This window comes from Staurois parvus, unplaced genomic scaffold (genome assembly GCF_062004578.1).
Source record: "Staurois parvus isolate SC_StPar_1 unplaced genomic scaffold, SC_StPar_1.0 ptg000418l, whole genome shotgun sequence".
Classification (NCBI taxonomy): domain Eukaryota; kingdom Metazoa; phylum Chordata; class Amphibia; order Anura; family Ranidae; genus Staurois; species Staurois parvus.
This window is the reverse complement of record NW_028318214.1, coordinates 1498813-1523368: the sequence shown is the minus strand read 5'-3', so window position 1 is coordinate 1523368 and position 24556 is coordinate 1498813. Positions and strand designations below refer to the sequence as shown.

Sequence of the window (24556 nt, the reverse complement as noted above, 5' to 3'; positions counted from 1 at the left end):
TTGAAATTTCCATAATGTCTTGCTTTTAAATATTATTTGCATGAGCTGGTTTTAAAGAAGAGAGAAATAAAGGGGATACCTTTGTTGCTTTGTTCTATGTCTATGACTTTGTTCAATCAAGAGGATCAGCATGACACCCAGACAAATGGTGGAATGAGAAGCTGCCATGGTAGCCTCCATATTTCTCTTAGGAATGGTTTAATTTTACAATGTATCTAAAGCCTAAAGTTTTTTCTTATTTTTAGATTTATGGATGAAGTGTGGAAGGGGTAGAACTTCTGTCAGGTTTTTATTGTTGAAGGTCCAGAAGAAGTTTAGAATACTGGAACATGTGTGCTATTTGTTCTTGGAATTGGTCAAGGAGAAGATTTATTTTAGGCAGCTCTCCATGCATAGATCAGCACATATATTGGACACAAACTGACATGCAAGAAGGAAAGCACCAAACCTGATTTGTAAAGTCCAGAAATTCTTTTTTAAAAAAATCAAATTCAGCAACATCCAATGTGTTTCATGGCTTCAAAGGGTCCCCCTTCATCAGGGCTACAAAAAAGCATTAAAATTGCAATAAGAAATGCCAATAAAATCTGGTAAAAGAAATATAAAATGAACATGAACTCAACATTAATACATTAAAAAAGTCTATATTTTATATTCATGATACTTTGTGTTTCATTTTTTGTAGCCGTTTCAGCCATAGAAATGTGTTGGACTTAATGTGATTTTCAATAAAAAAACATTTTCTAGACTGTACAAAAAGTGTTAGCACTCTTCTCCTTGTGTAGCAGATTTGTATTGTTGTCTATGTCCTCACTGGGGAGATTTATCCTTTTTGTCATAGCGACCACTGTTAGATAAAAGGTGAAAGTGGATAAATTTACAAATATCAGAATTTCTCATCCCGATTCTGCGCCCTCATCTCCACCTCCCCTGATCTTGGCATACAGTAGATTCTGGAAGCTGACTCCAGCCCTCATCTGGTCCTCCTCCAGACCCTGCACTTCCTGCTTTCCAGTTCTTCCGCCATCTTCTTCCCCGTAGCAGCACAAGGTAAGGGGGATGCAATGAGATGTAAGGGAGGGTGGGGGACCCTTGACCAGGGGTGGACTGACCATTTGAGAACTCGGGCACTGCCTGAGGGCTCAGGGTCATTAGGGGGCCCCATGAGATGCCCCTGGTACCTTTCATAGGCTTTTTGTGGTGTGGTTTGAGCGTGGGCGAGGACACAGGGGCCCCATAATCCCCTATTGCCCGGGGGCCCCATGAGTTGTCAGTCCACCCCTGCCCTTGACTTATGAGGATGGGGGGGCTCTTGACATCTGATGCAAGGGGGTTTGGGGTGCTCTAGTCTTACAAATACAACGGGCCCCTTGATGGCAGCCATAATGCTGATGTGGCCCGCAATGAAATTCAGTTTGACACCCCTGCCGTAAGGGGAACAACTCTGTGGGAAACTCTGCAGTCATTATTATTATTATTATTATTATTATACAGTATTTATAAAGCGCCAATGGTTCGCTCAGCGCTGTACATTACAAAGGGGGACAGAACATGTGACAAAACAATACCAATACAATGCAAAACATGAGGGGATCGAGGGCCCTGCTCTTTCGAGCTTACAATCTAGGGCATGATGTTGGATAAGTGCTGTGACAAGCAACGTAAGCCAGGGTACCAAAGGACCAAAACAGGGTTTTATATTTTGAAGCAGGGGTGGGATAAGGGAATCAGAAGTAGAAGGAGAACAGGGAATAGTAGAAGATGTCAAGGAAGCAATTAATAGTATTAAATTGGAACTAAATCCTCCTATCCTTTACAGCCAATGAAGCTGCCATCTTAGCCCTTGTTGGATCTGAAGTTGCCATAGTGCTGCACATGTGATCAGTTATGACATCAGCCATATGATGGCTTGACAGTTCAACTGACCCTTGAAGAAAACCGTTACATTTTTAGTATTGCTTTCAAGCGGAACTAAACCCATCGATTTATTGGTTTAAAAAAACACTTACATTCCAGGTATGCCAGGAGTGCTAACATTTGCTTGTGTTCCCAACCAAACTGTCAAACCATCAAATGGCTGAAGTCATAACTGATCACATGGGCAGAATCATGGCAGTTGCAGATCAAACAAAGGCTAACATGGCTGCTTCCTTGTCTGAAAAGGAGAGGAGGGTTTAGTTCCACTTGAATGCTATTAATTGCTTGCTTGACCTCTTTTACTATTACCTGTCCCCCTTACTCTTCTGATTCCCTTATGACACCCCCTGGCACAATGTAGAAGAAGAAGAGAAGACAGGAAAGGTGTGTCAATCGTCAATTTTCAAGTTGTGTCCACTGGACCCAACTCCTGGGGATTGGCCATGAATATCTCCTAATATTTAGATAGAAATTGAAACTGTACCCAATAGAACCACATCTTTTTATATCTTCACCTTGCTATCTGAGTGACAAGGTGAGGTCTTCCATTTTCATAACATCAATTATTGCCATACCTGATAAGCGCTATAACTATTTACCATGCCATCAGAAAATTACAGCTTCAAGATCTGAGACCTAATCTCACTTGCATCAATCTCAGAATAGGCAGACCATATAAAACTGGTTTAACACACAAAATGGCCACCAGATTCCACAGTATGTAGTATGGCCACAGAATGGCCACCAGTATTCCACAGTATCCACAGATCCATTTTTATCGGTTTCAAAATAATTTTTTTTTACAGTTTGACTGTAAGGTATCCTTACCTCAGGTGAATTCTATAAACATAAGAAAAAAGGAAAACTAGCACAGCAAGCAATCATGTTTTTCCTTTCCTATAGATATTAGAAAAATAGCTGAAATCTGATTAGTTTCAATTGGCAACACACACAGAAAAAAATTACCTTCACACCTATGCCCTGTAACAATGCTTTATGGGTGTGACCACTTCAAGTGAAGGGTTGAACAATGGATAGCAGCTTCGCTATGGTGATAGAAGGCCTCAAAGCATCATTGGGAGTTCCTGGCTCTTTGAACGCAGAGCCTTTAATGAAGTCACTTTTAGCTAAAGGGCTAAATTCACCTTAGAGACTAACTACGTCTTCTCTCCCAGCCCAACAATAAAAATACAGAACTCCCTTGTGTCATTGCAGTGAATTAACACATGCTCAAACATACCCAGGGCACATCCATAATTGGTGGAGCTGTTTTCAGATGTATGGAGCACAGAAGTTAACTTGTGGAAAAATTGTTAAATGCCAGCCGTGTTTTTTTTTTATGCAGTTTTTTTTTAAAGCAGAACCAAACCCTTAAAGAAGACCCCAGTGCCGAGGCCATACAAACGAATTAAAAGGGTTCTGCTTCATCACTTTCTAACCTCCGTATGCACCAATAGCGCCAGGCAGAGGTGTAAATCAAATACTCCTCCATTAGCAGAATGGGCATGTGAAATGGATACTGTAGCACTACCCCTTTAGGAACCCCCTATAGTTCTGCACAGCCAGACTACACCCATGTTCCTCCACACTTGCCCATTGGAGGCAGTAAACAGTCCTTGAGCTTGTTTTTTTTTTTCTGTTTTATTAGGGGTATTGAACTTGGGTGGGGTTACGAGGTGTATAGGATGCCCAAGGAAACCGTGAACACGAGGATAAACTCCTCAGCAACTATGTACAAGTCCAAAGACAAAAATCCTCTTCTTGAAGAGCTCTCCAGCCCTCCTGGTGTACCCCCTCAGACCCCAGATGAAGCCTCCTCTTCACCCAGCTGCCTGAGGGAATCCCTGGACAAGGGGATCCAGAAGCTGCCACTTTAGCAAAGCAGCCCTGACTGAGAAGCTAGTTAGGTTTGCCACCTGACTGCCCTCTTCCCTTATCTGGCCAAAGGGGGTGTAGGATTTATCACTCAGTCCTTTCCTGTGAGCTTGGTGGGTTGGTGGCTGCCTTCAGGTCTTATGCTGGGCTGGCTCCTTCCCTGCTTTACAGGTGGTCCTCTCTCAGGGGTTGGTGAGGCTGAGAGATCCTCCTCTCCAGCTCCTCCCTGCAGGTAGGCCTCTCCTGGGACCCCACCTAGTCTCCACACTTCAGCCTTCTCACTCCATCTTTCGCCCGACACTGACCACTTCCTGATCAGGCTCTCCCTTACTTAAAGGCTGCCTTGACCCCATGCCAAGCCTCCTGCTGGGGATTGCTCACAGTCTCCTGAGTATGCATATCAGCCCCTCCTCACCCCAACCCACTGCCTTCGAGAGACTTCTCAAGCTTCTAGAGCAGAGAACTGACCTGCAGAGCCCTCAGCCCTGACCTAAAGTAACCTGGCTGACTCATCCCACGCTGACATACCAGGCTTCTATCCAGCCTCTAACTAAAAAACCTAGCTAACTCCCCCAGGCTAACTAGACGGGGGGGATACAATACCATTTGTAATATGGAATGAATGATCTCCTAGGAAAATAGCAAATCAGATGCCTTCAAAATCGCTTGCATTGATTTTAGATACTCATCGGTTTTTAATTCATATCTAGGAGGCCTGCCCCTTGGATACACATATTCAGCCACTTTCTTTGTAGCTGTTCAGACAATTCAATGTGTGCCATCCGGCTCCATTTTATTATTATTTTTATTATTTTCTGTCTCCCCCGCACCTTTTTTCCCCCTTCTCTCCTGCCTTTCCCCTATCCTTTCCCTACTAGACTTTCATCTCTCCCCCCAACCCTATCTTCAGCATGAGATTCTATATTTGTAAAACCCTTGGAAAGTCCTTGGAATACAGATTACCCATATATTTTACATAGTTAGTCTGGCTGAAAAAAGACAACAGTCCATCCTGTTCAACCATTAAAAAACCCACAGTTGACCCAGAGGAAGGCAAAAAAACCCAGCAAAGCATGATCCAATTTGCTCCTGCAGGGGAAAAAATTCCTTTCTGATCCCCCGAGAGGCAATCGGAATGTTCCCTGGATCAACTTTAGAGGAAACAATATCCTTTTCCCCTACGTCACTTTGGGGGTTTATTTACTAAAACTGAAGAGTGCACAATCTGGTGCATCTCTACAAGGTAGCCAATCAGCTTCTAACTTCAGCTTGTTCAATTAAGCTTTGGCAATAAACCCTGGAAGCTGATTGGTTTCTGTGCAGAGCTGCACAGAATTTTGCACTCTCCAGTTTTAGTAAATCCCCCCCATTACCTATTATTTTTATGATAATTACTTATTAAATGTTCATAGAATTATTGAATCAATACCACTTAGATGCATATACGGTATTTCCAACTCGTAAGATTTACCATGGTTATCAACACATGATCCTCTAAAGCAGAATTTGAAAAATGTCTTCTTTCTATTTGTGTTTGCGCTTACGGAATCAGCAACGTATTTGTCTGTTTCTGATTGCAATGTTGACTGTATACCTTAGAAAAATGAATACAGACGGATTAAATATTTTAAAAAATTGCATTTGGCTGAAAAAGCCATTGAGGAGAGGCAGGATAATCTAGAAGGCGCTGCTTTCCCACCCTCTGAAAAACAATCCACATTTTCTGAGTGTTAGACACTGTCACTCAGATTAAAAAAGCCTTAAAGCGGAGTTCCACTCACGCGGTCAAAAAATAAAAGTCAGCAGCTACAAAGACTGTAGCTGCTGACTGTTAAAAACAGCCACTTGCCTGTCCCTCTGTCCCGTGGTGTGTTCCATTGCAGTCCGTTCACCGGCCGTCCTGTATTTCAGGAGGCCGGCATCTTCAGTGTGGGCACCCGGCTGTGACAGCTTGTGGCTTCACAGCCAGGTACCCACTGCGCATGCGCAAGTAGCTCTGCGCTTCCTGAATGGTCCTGTAGTCTTCTGGGACCTGTCATGTGTCCCAAAAGACTACAGAGAGGGAGGGAGGACAACTTCCACTTCTGATCGCCTAGGCGATCGGACTGAAAGTGGGAGTAGGTACCTATCAAATTCGGGTACCTGCTCCCTCCCCTGCCCCCCAAAAGTTCCAATTCTTAACGGGGAGCGGGGGAGCAGTCCTTAAAACGTAACTTCCCCTTTTGGGTGGAGCTCCGCTTTAAAGGGGCTCTAGAGGGTGAAGGGTTTTTTTTTACCTTCATTAATTCTATGCATGCAAGGGAAAAAACCTTCTGTTTGCAGCTCTCCGCGCCATCCCCCCCCCCGTACCACCTAATACTTACCTAAGCCCTGTCTTGATCCAGCGATGTTCACAATGACCTCGGCTGTCCCAGGCCTCTCTCTCCTCATTTGCTGAGTCATCGGCTCCCATTGCTGTCTTTCACAGCCAGTGAGCCAATGAGGGGAGAGCGGGGGGCCGGAAACAAGCCGTGACTCTATGTATCTTATGGACGCATAGAGCGGGGCTCGGGAGTGAGCACACATCAGTGTCCCCATAGCAAGTGACTTGATTTTAGTGTTGCCTATTGCAGCACAAGGGGTAAACTAAAGTCATCAAATGAATGGTTTCCCATAACAGATACATTCAAGGCATGCCCTGAATGATAACAATCACAGTTGCTCTGAACTGAACTGTAAAGCCATCAAATGAAATGAACTGCGGATCAAACAGAGGCTAAGATGGCAGCTTCCTTGGCTGTAATGGATAGAAGGGTTTAATTCTGCTTTAAACTGTATGTAAATCCAAAGCAAAGTTTTGGATAAAATGTTAAAGATTTAGAACCTCTGTCAGGTTTTTGTTGCTCTGTTGTCGCTGGGGAGATTCGTCCTCTCTAATTGTCTTGGTGGCCATTGTCTTGGGTACAGAAAGTTATGGCAAATCCAGACTTTTTCAGTAGTCACACAAAAAGGATGAAAATGTGAAGAGCCGGCTACTCATCTTCCTGAATGATTATCGTTATTGTAACGAGTAAGATGTGCAGATAAAATGGCTTACGCGTTTCGGCAATAAGCCTTGACCATGGCCTTGGCTATGATTAAGGCTTTTTGCCAAAACACATAAGCCATTTTATCTGTACATCTTACTTGTTACAATAAAGATAGTTTTCTTCCAATTTTCATTCTTAAAGTGTTACTAAACCCTGGACTCTGCATTCACTATATCCGTCCTCCCTGGACCCTGCATTCACTATATCCGATATCCCTGGACCCTGCATTCACTATATCCGTCCTCCCTGGACCCTGCATTCACTATATCCGATATCCCTGGACCCTGCATTCACTATATCTGGTCTCCCCGGACCCTGCATTCACTATATCTGGTCTCCCCGGACCCTGCATTCACTATATCTGGTCTCCCCGAACCCTGCATTCACTATATCTGGTCTCCCCGGACCCTGCATTCACTATATCTGGTCTCCCTGAACCCTGCATTCACTATATCTGGTCTCCCCGGACCCTGCATTCACTATATCTGGTCTCCCCGGACCCTGCATTCACTATATCTGGTCTCCCCAGACCCTGCATTCACTATATCTGGTCTCCCCGGACCCTGCATTCACTATATCTAGTCTCCCAGGATCCTGCATTCACTATATCTGCTCTCCCCGGACCCTGCATTCACTATATCCTCCGGTCTCCCCGGACCCTGCATTCACTATATCTGCTTTCCCCGGACCCTGCATTCACTATATCTAGTCTCTCAGGATCCTGCATTCACTATATCTGCTCTCCCAGGACTCTGCATTCACTATATCTGGTCTCCTAGGACCCTGCATTCACTATATCCGGCCTCCCTGGACCCTGCATTCACTATATCCAGTCTCCCTGGACCCTGCATTCACTATATCTGGTCTTCCAGGACCCTGCATTCACTATATCTGGTCTCCCTGGACCCTGCATTCACTATATCCGGTCTCCCTGGACCCTTCATTCACTATATCCGGTCTCCCCGGACCCTGCATTCACTATTTCTGGTCTCCCCAGATCCTGCATTCACTATATCCGGTCTCCCTGGACCCTGCATTCACTATATCCGGTCTCCCCAGACCCTGCATTCACTATATCCGGTCTCCCCGGACCCTGCATTCACTATATCTGGTCTCCCCGGACCCTGCATTCACTATATCCGGCCTCCCTGGACCCTGCATTCACTATATCCGGTCTCCCTGGACCCTGCATTCACTATATCTGGTCTCCCCGGACCCTGGATTCACTATATCCGGTCTCCACGGACCCTGCATTCACTATATCTGGTCTCCCTGGACCCTGCATTCACTATATCTGGTCTCCCCCGGACCCTGCATTCACTATATCCGGTTTCCCCGGACCCTGCATTCACTATATCTGGTCTCCCAAGACCCTGCATTCACTATATCCGGTCTCCCCGGACTCTGCATTCACTATATCTGTCTCCACGGACTCTGCATTCACTATATCTGGTCTCCCCGGACCCTGCATTCACTATATCTGCTCTCCCCGGACCCTGCATTCACTATAGCTGGTCTCCCACAATATGCACAACATGGAAGTGCAATTATTTTAGTAAATATAAACTGCTAAATACCTTTTCTCATCAGCGGTATATAGCAGTCTTGTGACTTCAGCTGAGCACTGGTTAAAGCTTGTAGGAGGAGTTTTCTTTCTGCTCTAGGAGGATGCAGAACCCCTGACCTCTGTCTGGACAGTGCTGATTGGCCCTGTGCCGATCACATGCACTCTTCCAAGAAAAAAAGAACTGTAGCAATACACACTAAATTGAGCATATGGCCAGGTGTTCAATCTGTCTTATCAGGTGGACATTTGAACAAGAGGAGGGGCAGACAAAACAGGATCAAACATCCTTTTTACACAATGCAGAGGATTAACCCCTTAGGTCCCACAGTGAGTATAACAAGCATGCTTTACTGCATATACACACTGATTGTACTGTTGTGGGTTTGGTAACACTTTAGGCTGTGCCTGTGCTGGGAGGACACATAGAGCCAGAGCACCGACAGTCCGCTTCTGTGGGGGATACATCTAGACGTAGCATCTCTTTTCCACAGAAAGACGAGGTAAGGGGAAATCTTCCAATGGAGAAACCAATTCTGGTGACAACAGCCTGAGTATCAGATGTTCCTTTACTTTGTGCAGCTTTCCTCAAAGATATCAGTAAGAAAAAAAATCCAACAACCCGAGTCCTAACTCTTCACTACTCAATCCAAACCAAAAAGAAAACGGTTTTATCTTTACATATACCTAGTAGTAGTTCACATTCAGCTGGACTCATTCTGTAATGCTGAATACATTTAATATGCATCTCTAATGCACTTCTTCAGTTCTAATAAGAAATATTCCTTTTATACCTCTTGTACCACATTTTACATGTATATTTATTGCGCCTTTTATGTTGTATTTACAGCCTTGATGAAAGAGGAGCCTTTGAACCTGTGAAGAGCATCGGATGCTACCAGGGCTTTTCTTTCCGAGAGCACAGGTGCAGGTACTCCCCCCTTCCGAGTCACCCCTTGTCTCTGCCTCCTACCCACCTCTGAGTGCCATGCTTTGGTCCCATACCCACCTCCCAGTACTGCCCATTTTAGAGAATACAGAACCAAGTATCGTTTTTTGGTTCTAAGTAATTTGTATGAAATCTGTTAATGATAACCAAAGAAGCAGTACAATAGATCCCCTGCAGCCAGCAACAGCAGCAACAGTAGATCTCCCTCCTAGCTACAATAGATCTCCCAGCAGACAGCAGCAACAGACCTCTTCCTCAACAGTAGATCCCTCAGCAACAGATCCCTGAAACAATAGATCCCCCACCAGCAACAATAGACTCCTCAGTAGGGTTGCATTGATACTGATACAAGTATCAGTGCCGATACTAAGCATTTGAACAAGTGCTTGTCCTGTGAAAATGCTCCGATGTATAAAACCGATACCTTCGCAGTGCGATTTAAGCCCATACAAAATGAATGGGCTCAAATCGCACTGCAAAGAATCACATGTGATTTCAACAGGAATGCAGTGAAATTCCTGTCCGAATCACATGCAGTTTCCCCCACAGCTGGAATGGTGGGGAAAACGCATGTGATTTGGATAGGAATCACACTACATTCCTTTTCCAATCACATGCGATTCTTTGCAGTGCGATTTGAGCCCATCCATTCATTATACCGCAAAGGTATCGGTAATTGGTATTTGTAAGTACTTGAGCACAAGTATCCGTACTCATACTCACCGGTATAAAACAAGTACCGGTGCATCTCTACTCCTCAGCAACATTTATATCCTCTAGCGACAATAGATCTTCCAGAAGCCAGCATCAACAGACCCTCCAACAGCCAGCAGCAAGAGACCCCATCTTTAACTGTAGATCCCTGAGCAACATGAGACCCCTGCAACAATGGATCCCCTACCAGCAACAATTGACTCATCAGCAACAATAGATGTACCCCCAGCAACAAGAGATCTCTTAGCAGCCAGCATCAACAGACCCTCCAACAGCCAGTAGAAATAGACCCTTTCTTCAACTGTAGATCCCTCCGCAACATGAGACCTCTGCAATAATGGATCCCCTACCAGCAACAATAGACTCCTCAGCACCAATAGATCTATCCACCCCTCCCCCAACAACAAGAGATCTCCTAGCGGCCAGCAAAACAGACCTTCCATCAGGCAGCAGCAATAGACCCCGTCCTCAACAGTAGATCCCTCACCAACATATGACCCTTGCAACAATAGATCCCCTACCAGCAACAATAGACCCATAACTCCCAAATTTCTGAGATGGGAATGAGGGACACCTATTAGCAAAATTATGCAGGCATAGGACACACCTCTTGCCACGCCCCCTTTAAAGGAGAGTTGTACAAGAAAATGATTGTTTAAACCAGTGCTTCTCAAATAGTGAGGCTCCGTCAAGGGGGGCGCGTTGCCGTCCCCCCCCCCTTCCGACAGAAGGGACACTAAGTACAGGGGTGGGCAGAGGGCTGCTGTCTCTTACCTGGCTCCCACGATGATCCATCCAGGAAGCGTTGCTCCTTCCGTCACTCCGGCCACTCCCTCACTCCTGCCGCTCGGCTCCGCCTCCTCACCGGTGATTGGCCACCAGAACTGTAGCTCAGGAAAGGTACACAGGCGGCCAATCACGGGCGAGGAGGCGGAGCCGAGCGGACCCGCGAAAATCGAGTGAGGGAAAAGCCGGTAAGTGTGCAGTGCAGAGGTGCTGCTGCAACCATATATGCTGGCTGCAGCAGCACCATACTGCAACAGGGGTCAGCAAGTGTCATTGGTGTCAGTGGGAGGAATAGTGCCGCATCATTGGTGTCACTGATACTAATGATGGGGCATTATTCCTCCCACTGACACCAACGATGGGGCACTATTCCTCCCACTGACACAAACGATGGGGCACTATTCCTCCCCCCCACTGACACCAACGATGGGGCACTATTCCTCTCCCCACTGACAGGGTACTATTCCTCCCACTGACACCAATGTTGGGACACTATTCCTCCCACTGACACCAATGTTGGGACACTATTCCTCCCACTGACACCAATGTTGGGACACTATTCCTCCCACTGACACCAATGATGGGGCGCTATTCCTCCCACTGACACCAATGATGGGGCGCTATTCCTCCCACTGACACCAATGTTGGGACACTATTCCTCCCACTGACACCAGTGATGGGACGCTATTCCTCCCACTGACACCAATGTTGGGACACTATTCCTCCCACTGACACCAATAATGAGGCACTATTCCTCCCAATGATATCAATGATGGGGCACTATTCCTCCCACTGACACCAATAATGAGGCACTATTCCTCCCACTGACACCAATAATGAGGCACTATTCCTCCCAATGATATCAATGATGGGGCACTATTCCTCCCACTGACACCAATAATGAGGCACTATTCCTCCCACTGACACCAATGATGGGGCGCCAATGATTAGGTCCTAAGTAAATGTTGGTGATCGGTTTGAATTCATTATTATTTATTGATTTTTTTTCAGTATCATATGGTTTGACATGTCCAATCAAAAAATGTTTATAGTTTAATTAAGGATTTAATTTTTTTTGAATTTCTAATGCACTTTAAATCTTTTCTGCTACAGTTAATAAAGCTATTCTTTGTTGTAAATTGATCCACATTTCTTTCTTTTTTTATTCTCTTATAAGTTAATAAGGATACAGTGTTATGCAGAGGTGTACTTATAACAATTTTATAGACAAATTATACTATTTACAGTCGCGCGGGGGGCGCAAAATGTTTTCTTCTTCCTAGGGGGGGCATGACAGAAAATAATTGAGAAGCACTGGTTTAAACCCACGTGCTTTTTTATCACTACTATTCCTTTATATTGGCTTTTGGAATTTACAAATGCAGCAATTTATAAATTGGATGAAAGGTTTAGCACTGTAAATCACTTTTTGATAAGCAGAGCATTTTATATACAGCTATATATCTGAGACCAAAATGAGGGACAAATGAAGATCAAAGAGGCACAGAGGAACATTGTTCCAAATGAGGGACAGTCCCTCGAAATCAGTGACAGTTGGGAGGTATGATAGACCCCTCAGCAACAATAGTGACGGTAGATCCCCCAAAAGCCAGCATCAATAGATGTGAATGTACAATATATATATGTCAAAACGCTGCGTACATTGATGGAGCTATATAAGTACCTACAGTAAATAAATAAATACAATAAATCAATAGACCATCCAGCAGCCAAGAACAATAGATCCATTATTTAACAGTAGATGCCTCAGCAACATAAGACTCCCTCAACAACAGATCCCCACCAGCAACAATAGACCCCTATGCAACATTCGATTTCCCCAATGACAATAGATCCCCCAGCAGCCTTCATCAATAGACCTCTTCCTCAACAATAGATCCCTGAGCAACATAAGCCCCCCACGGAACACTAGACATCCCCTGCAACAATAGAACCCACAGTAGCCAACATTAATAGACCCACTAAAACACCTCAACACCCCTTGCCATTACATACATTCAGTGCTGTAGATGCTGGAATATTCCCCCCACGTTCCTGCTGAAAAAAATACCCTGGATGTTACCGAACGTGATTAAAAAAAAAAATTCTGGACTTTCCAAAACAGGTTTGGCGCTTTCCTCCTTGCACTTCAAATTGCACTGACCTCTCCATGGAGAGCTGCCTAAAAAAAACCCATCTCATTCATCAATCAAGTTGCACAAATGTTCCAGTTTCCTAAACTTCTTCTGGACCTTCAACAATAAAAATATGACAGATGTTCAACCCCTTTCACACTTCATCCAAAATTTAAACAAATAAAAATGTAGGCTTTAGATTCACTTTAAAATTATACTTTCCTAAGAGGAACACGTAGGCTACCATTGCTGTTTTTCATTCTGGCCATTGCCTGGCTGTCATGGTGACCCTCATGATCCAATAGTTTAAGTCACAGACATAGAACAAAGCTGCAATGGCAGCCCCCTTATGTCTCTCTCCTTTAAAACCAGCTCATCCAAATAACATTTGAAAGTTAGACATTAGGGAAATTTCAGTGGATTATTGTATGGTGAAAGTATGTACCCACTTTGACTTCATCCCCCCAGTGTCCTGACCTTTCCACTTCAACTGTGTCATTTACATGGACAGAAAATGAAATTATTCTCCAAACCAGGAAATTATTACAGTTTAGTCCTAAATGAATAAAATGCAGAAATGTAATCTTCATAACCATGAAAAGTATTCGCTGTCTGAATTGTGTTTCCATTTTCATGGCAAGACAATATAGAATATATATATAGAAGTTTGCTTTTTACTGTGTAAAGTCATATCAAGAAGACGAGTCCAGAGGTACTTTGAGCTTTGTAATATACAGTTTATGGCCCAGGCATGGTGATGTGATTTTATAGCTGTAGTAGCTATACCATACAGTATGTGCCTGCCCCAAAGGTTCCCAATTTCAGTCACCTTAGAGTCTCATACAGGTGGGTTTGAACAAAGTCTGCTAAAAAGTCGGTGGTCCGATCACCAAACTGAATCTAATATATCACAACAGGCATCTCTGCCGATAGGACCACCAATGGGCTTTTTTGCAGACTTTTTTTCGAACCAACCTATTTCAGGAACTCACGTGGAAACCTCACAAAGGACCCAGGATTAGGACCCCCATGGCAATAAGAGTGCCCACCCTTACCTTCTGTGAAGACAGATGTTTCTCCATCCATGTACATGGAAGATTGCATGTTCCCACCCTGACCATAGCCTCAACAACTATAAGACATTCTCTCACTTTCCTGTTGTAAGAACCAGAAGTGTAACTAGAACCTTCAGGGCCCAGATGCAAGAAACCATGAACTCCAGATGCAAGGACCCTGTCCCCATCCCTGCAATTCAAACGGTGCACAATTTGTTTTCTGATTTTCTTTAGGTACAGCCTTTCTCAACCATTTTACCAAGGAGGAACCGTGAAATAAAGTTCAGGTCTCAAGGAACCCTGCTAATAAATTATTTTAGTAAGAATAATTGAATTGTAAATGAGATAATAAATACTAATAATAATAATGGCCAGAAAAGATACTAAAACCGTGAAAATTGTAGTGGTCTTTCACACTAGTGGTCAGTGACATGCCGTCTTTTAATAGTGGTTGGTTGGTGTAAAAGTACCCCCTTATATTGGTAGTCATTGGGAGAAGGGCCCTTTACACTGGTGCTCCGTGTGGATGAATTCCCCGAACAGATAGCTAAAAAGATCATTGGTGTCGGTGGCTACTTATCCAAGAGGCAGAAATTGCTAATTTCTCAAGGAACCTATCACAACCTCTAGAAGAACCCTAGGGTTCCATGGAACACCGGTTGAGAAATCTTGCTTTAGAACCATTCTGAATCCATCTACTACTACTTTGACTTCAGTAGATCCGGTGGTGATATGTTGCTTTGTGATCCTTGCATGAACTAGAACTTTGATCCTGTGAAATTATTGTTTAATACTTCCCACTGTACTTTTTTGGCTTCCAAAAGCTGCTCCTTTTGGGTTTTGTTTGCATAAAACATTTACATGCATTGGCTGGCATTAACAAAGTTGAAAGCATAAACTTATTGGATGGAAATATTTACCACCATCTAGAAAAAAACCCAAAAAATTAGCATTCAACATGTTTCTGTGTGTATGAGCCCTAAGGTGCCCACTGTCAAGGGCAATTCCAGCAATGCAACCAACCAATGTCTCAGTTGATAAATGCTGCTGACTTAACAAAAATCCCATATCAGTGCCTTGCTGGCTGCATGACAGCTGGATGGTTTATGGGTTCCATTGTGGCCAATATTTTTGTCAGCCAAAGAGGATTTCCAGCAAAATCTGGAAAAATCTCTGGCAAACAATCTCCGATAATTCTTTTTTCCGAGTCATGTGATGATGTGACGCACTGAATGTAACACTGAATGACTTGAGTGCAAAAGCTCCCAAATTAAGAACATTTGTTTTGTGAATAAGCAGATTTCTGAGGCCAGATACTGTCGAGTGTCAGGGGCCAGGTCATCATTGCACCTAAAATAAATGGCACAAAGCATCTGATTTTTTTTTAGGGTTTTGCTTTGCTGGAAGCAATCATCCTGCCTGGTTCTACATAATTATCAGCTGGCCAAAAAGAATGCTGAAACCTATGCTTTGTTTTCCTTCCATATTGTATTCACCAGCCTGGATGGACACATGGAGAAGGCATGTGTAGGATGAGGAGCATCTCATGTGATGAGTCTTACAAAGGTTTGGTTCCAAACTTTATTTGCAATTGGTAAAAGTATACCTATTACAAATTGCAAGATAAAGTTTGGAACCAAACTGCCTTCGTAAAGCCCCATATACACGATTAGAATATCAGACGAATGATCGTCTGTTTTTTTCCTGCATGCTAGTCTCATATCAAAAGTGAAGAAGTTACTAAAGTTACGAAAATTCTTTAATGAAGGAATAAAAATTCTGAAGAATGTAATGTATTTGTATTGAATTTCTGGATGACTACTGTACTGGTTAAACAAAAATCATACGATCCGGTATCCCTGATAGTATTAACTTTATCTGCAGCTCAAGGCATATTAGCATTATGGTGAGTGGGAAGAAGGCCCCTTAGATTTGTGAAGAATCCCCAGCCTAGAAATAGCTAAAAGATCATTGGTGTTAGTGGTACTTATCCAGGAGGTAGAAGACGCTCATTGCTTAAGGAAGCCCATAGCAACCTCTGGAGGAACCCTAGGCTTTAACAGAACTTTTGTTGAGGAAGGCTGCTTTTCGAGTATTCATTGCCACACTGAAGTAACACTGACATACTGTTACACCCACAGACTGTTAAAAAGATCTTCAAAAACAGTTGCAGGGCAACGCCTAACGTTACCACTAAAATCCCTGAAGAAGCCCACATGCCCATAAATGCGTCGGCTTGGTATGACTCTTCTCACCAGTACGCACACAAGGTCCAAGCAGCTATCCAGCAAGAAGCCCCAAAGCCAAAACCCTCCAATTTAACCATTACAGATCCTGAATCCAGATTAGTGCACCCATATACCTAAAAATTGGACAGCTAGCCACACCGCACAGCCAGGAAGATCATTCAACTACTTCCTAGGTTATCTCCCTCCCTAAAAAAGATGCCAATTTAATGTTTACTGAGCTAGCTGGAGGTGGAGAGAAGACCAAAGAACATGAACTGCTAAACCAAGAGATGACTGTTGTGTGTAATTCACAGAACTGGCTGTACAGAATTACCAAAATCCTTTGGCAGCTTCCCATATACATAAAAAAATGTCCATCGAGTACAATCAAAGCTGCCCGCCTGGAGTATATTTTCCAAAAATTTTGCATTAAAAAAAACTTGCGCAAGTACTTTGTGACATAAAAAACACTCACCATGTTATTTTCTAGGGCATCTACTTAAAAATATATAATGATTGAGGGTTCTAAGTAATTTTCTAGCAATACAAATTATGATTTTTACATGTAGGAGAGAAATGTGAGAATTGGCCTGGTAGGCAAGTGGGTAAGGATGGTCAAGCCAGGACAAATACGACATCTGTAACGAGGATGAAACACTAGGCATCAGCTTTTCTCACATATGTTGCTGAATGACCCGGAAAAAGTGATATTGTGCATCTTAAAGAAGTCTTCCAACCTGCCGGAAAATCTCTATGAGGTAGTGCTATATTTACCCTTCATCTATAGACATTGTTATTTAAGGGTCCAGATCACCCCACCCCTGGGCTACATTTCGTATGGCTCCAAATGTTTACAGCTGCAATGACTCCCGCCTCTTAAACAAACTGTCACAGGTGGAATACATATAATTGAAAGGGAAATGTCCTCATTTGGTCTTACAAAATTCTAAATTTAGATAGTAAGGAGACCCATCTGACCACCCCAGGAAACTTTGCTGTCCTAGGCCACAGCCTGTCCTATCCAAAGACCCATGTCTGCTTGGCTTATTCTACAGGTTCCTCTAACTTCCATTGTTTGTGTTCAGGGACTATAGAATTGTGAAACTCAACCCCTCAATCAATAATTCTGAAGAGCCAGCAACGAGAGGAGGAAAAAAGAAATACATGTTTAATGCCGAAGCGATAGTACACCACAATGGAGCGGAGGCTCATATGCCCAGGAGGACGGCTAATGCAATGAAGCATTAAAATGCAGACATGATCCGTCCCCAACCTGAGATTCCTACCAAACATAAGAGGACAGAGTTCCCTCACCGTGTGCCACCAATGATCTCTTCCTATCACCTGGGAAGAGATAAATGATCACCAACTCTGTGACACGGCTGGGAGGGGGCTGAGCGAGGGGAGAGAATGATTTACTATGAAATAAAGGGTTAACCATTGACGATCACCAACCATCCCATGGAAGAGACGCTCACCTCCAGCAATATCACTGCATGCTGGATGGCATTTGATAGCATTTTATTATATTGGGTATAGGCTGCATCGGTGTCAATGGAACAATGTTCATTTATGTATTATTGTGGGTGGCGTGTGTAAAATATTTATATATATATATATATATATATATATATATATATACACACAAAATGCATACAAACATACTGTATATAGACCCATACCTAATATAATATATGTATAGATAGATAGATAGATAGATAGATAATAGATAGATTGATAGATAATAGATAGATTGATAGATAAATAGATAGATAGATAGATAGATAGATAGATAGATAGATAGATAGATAGATGTTTAGAACCATAGGTAGTTATATATACTATGCATACAAACATACTGTATATAAACACATACCTAATATAACATATGTATTGATAGATAGATAGATAGATAGATAGATAGATAGATAGATAGATAGATAGATAGATAGATAGATAGATAGATAGAGAGATAGATAGATATTTAAATCCATAGATAGATAGGTATATCTAATGCATACACACACATACTGTAAATAAACACTTACGCATGTGTGTATCCCCCCTTCTCTCTCATTTTATATATATATATATATATATATATATATATATATATATATATAAAATATGCTGCATACACACATACCTAACATGCATATCTATATAGAAAGAGAAAGAGACAGGGAGAGGTGCACACGTGTTTATGTGTTTCTATCATGTATGTATGCATTATATAAAGAGATACACATATATTATGATAGGCATGCATCAATATACAGTATTTGCATCTGATATATATATATATACACTGAGAGAGGGATTCACAAATGTGTATACATTTATATACAGTTTGAGTATATATATATATATATTTACACACACAAAGAGAGAGCGATAGATACACACATTATATTAGATACGTGTCTGTATATAGTATGCGTTTTATTGTAGAAAGAGAGCTGTACATGTGTATGTGTTATATACAGTATGTGTGTGTTTTAGAGAGAGAGAATGAGAGAGACGTGTGTATGCATTATACAGTATGAATGCATATATGACCGTATATATAGAGAGAGGGAGGGAGGGAGCTCAGACATGTGTTAATATACATTATACGTGCATTTTATATATATACAGTATAAATAGAGAGGTAAACAGCAGAGATGATATGAGATAGGTGTCAGTATACAGTATACATACATTCTATATATATATGTAGAGAGGGATCAGACACGGAGCAGGCATGTGTATACAGTATGTGTATGTGTATGCAGTGTCTCCAGCCTGGATAGCCTGCCATGTATGAATGGTGCATGCCTGCTTGTTGTGATACACTGTACATACACACAGTCAGCACTGTATTTATACACCGATGGATACATTGTATAAACAATGGGGGGAAATGTCTCCATCCAGAGATCAGAGCTGGTCCTCCTGTCCAGGGGTCTGGATTGCAGACATTGGCTGGCTCCAGTAGCTCTGATTGCAGACATGATCAGTGACAGGTACACAGGCTGCCATGCACCTGGCAGTGACAGCTCCCCCCCCTCCTCCCCCCATACACCTCCATGCAGCATGCTGTACAACGCCCCCCTCTATAGAGGTGACATCTGCAGACACTGGAACAATAGCCTGCCCAGGGTGCCTTTTGTTGTGATTGCAGTGGGCAGAGTGGGGGGTCCATGCAGGGTAGCAGGGTGGCCCAGGGGCTGGCATGCTCTTACCTTGCAGTGCTGGGCTGTGCACGTTGCTGAGTGCTGTGCAGTGTGTGCAGTGTGTGTGTGTATGGCTGCTGCCTCCTCCTCCTCCTCCTCCTTGTCCTCCTCCTCATGAGTCACTGCTGCAGATCCACTTCCCCATCCTCATCATCACCATCCTCACATCTGTGGACTAGGAGACCCCCCTGGAAGCTGCCACCACAATGCCACCAATGGCACCCAGTGTCCTTGTGCAGAGCTTGGACCAGACCATTCCCATCCACTGCAGGGGGGGGGATGGCTTCCTCTGCTGCACACTTACTGTATGGCTGGGCTGCACACGTCTGGAATCAGCAATGGATGGTGAGCAGCTCTCAGCACCCACATGGCACAGCATAGCAGTTGTGGCTGGAGATGATCTCAGTATACCAGACCTGGGACAGGAGGGAGGAAGGACTGGGGGGGGGGGGACCACTGTTCCTGAACAATGCTCTGTTCACACAGATGCGTTTTTTAGTGCTTTTTGCAGAAATGCACTACAGTCCATTTACCATGGTTTCCTATGAGACATGTTCACATCTTAGCTTTTTTGAGCTGCTGCGGTTTTGGAAAGGGTCAGGGACTTTTTTAAGGGCCGGTTCACATTACAGAAATGCAGTCCAGATGCCTTTCAGATGTGTTTTTGCATGCACATTTTTTACGCGTTTTGGACGCGTTCCAGTCTGTTATGCATTCCAGTTCATTTGTTCCTCTCTTTTTCTTGAATTTAAATCGGGACATGTGCGTTCCAGTGCATTTAGTTGCATTCGGGTGCATTTTTGATGCGTTTTACCACGTTCCAGTACAGTTCTGTGCACTTTGGATGCAGAACAAAAGCAACTGAAACGCATGTAGTGTGAACTATAGAAACGGAGTCCAGATGCTTTCCCTATGCGTTTTTGCATGCCCATTTTTGGCGCGTTCCGGTGCGCTTCTGATGCGTTCAAGTGCGCTTTTGATGCATTCCAGTTAATTTTTTTCCCCTCTCTTTTTCTTCAATTTAAATAGGGACATGTGCGTTCCAGTGTGTTTTTGGTGTGTTCCGGTGCATTTATTATGTGTCTTACCATGTTCCAGTACAGTTCTGTGCAGAAAAAATGCAGCTTGCAACCGGAACGCACTGGAACTGCAGGCACTGATCTGAACTACGACATTGACAACCATATCACCTACTTTCTATGCATTTTGGATGCAGAAAAAAATGCAACTGAAAGGCATGTAGTGTGAACCAGGCCTAAGGGCATCAGTGTGAACCCCGGCTAAAAACACATAAAAAAAAACGACATGCTTTTCTACATGTTTCCAGTGAAGTCTACAGAACCAAAAAAGCGACGGTTTTGCATTTAAAAAAGTCCCTGAGCCCGGGTTCACACTGATGCAGTGCGAGTTCCACACCGCATCATAATCGCACCCCGTTCATGCGAACCACTGCGGGTGTGTATGTTACATTAACAACACCCCAAAAGCGGTCCGCAAACTGCGGTGCGATGCGCAGAATCGAATCGCATAGGTGTGATTATCCATGCAATCCAATTCTAGCGTGGACAAAAAAAAGGGTCCTGCACCTTTTTGGTTTGGATGTGGTGTGATTTGAGCCATAAGCCCAGGTTCACACAGATGCGGTGCGAAATTTGCACCGGTTTCTGTGCGATTTCCGCACCGCATCATAATCGCATCCCATTCACACGAACCATTTCGGGTGTGTATTTTAAGTTAACGAAACTCCGAAATCAGTTCGCAAAACGCGGTGCGATGTGCAGAATCGGATCGCATAGGTGTGAACACCCATGCGATCTGATTCTAGTGCGGACCAAAAAAAAGGGTCCTGCACCTTTTTGGTGCGAATGTGGTGCGATTTGAGCCATACAAAGTGTATGGCTCAAATCGCACCGCACTGAATTCGCATGTGATTTGCACAGGAATGTGGTGCTGTTCCTGTGTGAATCACAAGCGGTATGTTGCACCGCACAAGTTTGAACCCGGGCTAATATCTATGGATCAAATTGCACTGCACAGAATTTGCATGTGACTCACACAGGAATGCGTATGCGGTGCAATATGAGCCATAATATGTACGGCTCAAAAGGCACCGCACAGAATTTGCATGTGATTTGCACAGGAATGCGGTGCGGTTTCTGTATGAATCACAAGTGGTATGTTGCACCTCACAAGTGTGAACCCAGGCTAATATCTATGGCTCAAATCGCACCGCACAGAATTTGCATGTGATTTGCACAGGAATGCGGATGCGGTGCAGTTTGAGCCATAATATGTTCAGCTCAAAGGGCACCGCACAGAATTTGCATGTGATTTGCACAGGAATGTGGTGCGGTTTCTGTATGAATCACAAGTGGTATGTTGCACCGCACAAGTGTGAACCCGGGCTAATATCTATGTCTCAAATCGCACCGCACAGAATTTGCATGTGATTCGCACAGGAATGTGGATGCGGTGCAGTTTGAGCCATAATATGTTCAGCTCAAAGGGCACCGCACAGAATTTGCATGTGATTTGCACAGGAATGCGGATGCGGTGCAGTTTGAGCCATAATATGTTCAGCTCAAAGGGCACCGCACAGAATTTGCATGTGATTTGCACAGGAATGTGGTGCGGTTTCTGTATGAATCACAAGTGGTATGTTGCACCGCACAAGTGTGAACCCGGGCTAATATCTATGTCTCAAATCGCACCGCACAGAATTTGCATGTGATTCGCACAGGAATGTGGATGCGGTGCAGTTTGAGCCATAATATGTACGGCTCAAAACGCACCGCACAGAATTTGCATGTGATTTGCACAGGAATGTGGTGCGGTTTCTGTATGAATCACAAGTGGTATGTTGCACCGCACAAGTGTGAACCCGGGCTAATATCTATGGCTCAAGTGTGAACCCAAGCTGAAGTCGCAAAGATAAGACAAAGATACGACTACTTTTTTTTTATATCACATTGCAGTCTATGACTCTTATTTTTTTCACCCAAGACGCAGAAACAAATTTTTTTGTCGCTGTGACTTGAGTTGCAGCAATTAAGGCGCCTATTAAAATGAATGTGTTTTCACTTGTCTTGCGACTTTCTGTGCTGCAGGAAGTTCCACCAGAAGTCAAAGCAATGTGATCCAGGGCTCACTGTATATGAAAAGCGATCTGCTAACATGTCCGATTGCTCTTTTCTTTAGGAAATCGACACATTGTAATAGAATTGGATGTTCGGATGGCAGGCGTAGTAGTGAGCGGATGAATATACGTGACGCTCTGTGATGTGGACGAATCAAATGACAGCGCTATGCGGAACGGTCCAAAACTTTCAAACACCCTTCAATAAATATCGGAGATAACTCCACCAACAATCCCTGCATTGTGGATGAGGATGGCATGGAGGAAGAATGCGATCTTGTGACCCATGTGTGATTAGCATGTTACATGCAAAGTCTAGAATCCCCCATTATATACCGTGAGCAGGGATTCCGGATATGGAATGCGTGCAGGAAATGTGACGCGGTGTGGATACCGCATTATACACCGGGAAATGCTCGGGCTCCGTTCACAGGCCTCATGCACACAAGACGTTTTTGAGGCTCTTAGGGCAAACTGGGTTCTTTTGGCCCTGAACACCCTGCATGTTAGTCTATGTGTCTATGCATACATACGTGTTTAACCCCTCGCCCTCCAGAGGATTTACCCCCCTTCCTGACCAGGCCATTGTTTGCGATACGGCACTGCGTTACTTTAACTGACAATTGCGCAGTCATGCAACGATCATCCAAATTAAATTTATGTATTTTTTTTCCTCACAAATAGAGCTTTCTTTTGGTGGTATTTGATCACCTGTGCGCTTTTTATTTTTTGCGCTATAAACAGAAAAAAGACCGACAATTTTGAGAAAAAAACTGTATTTTTGCTATTAAACATGTCCAGAAAAAAATCAAATTTTATCATAAATGTATTCTGCTACAAAAAAAAAATCCCAATACATATAAATTAATTAAAAACAGAAAAGATACGAGCGCTGGATAAAAAACCCAAAAAGCGACTAGCATGAAAGGCGAACACCAGGAGCCTCAAAAGTAAATATATCAAACACACATGCAGCGCTAATAAATTCAACAATACATGCAAATAATCATACGGTGCATATAATAAATGGTATTGTGAACACCACTTAATAATGAAATAGATCTTAAAATTGTCTAAAAGACAGTGAAAAAGGACATGATGAAAAAGTTTTGTTCAGAAGAGCAACAAAAGGTCATTCTTCCTTAAAAGCATATGAAGCAATTTTGTGATACTTGTGAAACCAATGTGCTTGTTTTGAAGATGTGTATAAACAATTACTTGTTGATGGAAGATGAAATTGTACACAAATAAGGGCTTATTGGGATGATCTGGTGGCCACATCATGATTGGTTAGACTGGCGGTGGCGAGGCGACTACACGTCCCCTGGTACCTGGAGACCGTGAGGTTGCGATGTTTGCCCAGCTGATGCGGGCCAGATGACCATTCTCTGTGATCCAGTTTCAATAGCCGGATGACCAGGAGTTGGTTAACACTCAAATGCGCATTACCATTGCGCTTTCTGGTTAGTGCAATCTACACTCATTTCTGTGGGAGGAATATGGTCACAGAAGTCACTTATTTTGTCACCATCTTGCCTTGAAATTTTGTATTATGCACCGCAAGAACACTCTTGTTGGAGATATTTATTCACCATCATTACTATTCCTGGACTTTTAGACAATTTTAAGATCTATTTCATTATTAAGTGGTGTTCACAATACCATTTATTATATGCACCGTATGATTATTTGCATGTATTATTGAATTTATTAGCGCTGCATGTGTGTTTGATATATAAATTAATTGGTTTACGTAAAAGTTATAGCGTTTACAAATGGCGGTATAGATATTGGTTTCTATGCAGAGCTGTACCTGATTTTGCACTCTCCAGTTTTAGTAAATCAGCCCCAGTCTGTCTGGACATTATGGCCACCTAATGACTTGACACCATCCACAAGCAGTTTAACTCTTTA

At 43.3% G+C, this 24556-nt stretch overlaps 1 protein-coding gene across 1 annotated transcript in view; it reads right to left on the bottom strand.

Moving 5' to 3' along the window:
* The window catches only part of PPP1R9A (protein phosphatase 1 regulatory subunit 9A), a 312177-nt gene extending 292350 nt beyond the window's left edge, over nucleotides 1–19827 (bottom strand). Inside the window, exon 1 of the mRNA XM_089687140.1 lies at nucleotides 19516–19827. The gene's annotated coding sequence lies outside the window, so the exon portion shown is untranslated. The remainder of the gene's footprint in view (nucleotides 1–19515) is intronic.
* Nucleotides 19828–24556: the final 4729 nt, after the last annotated feature.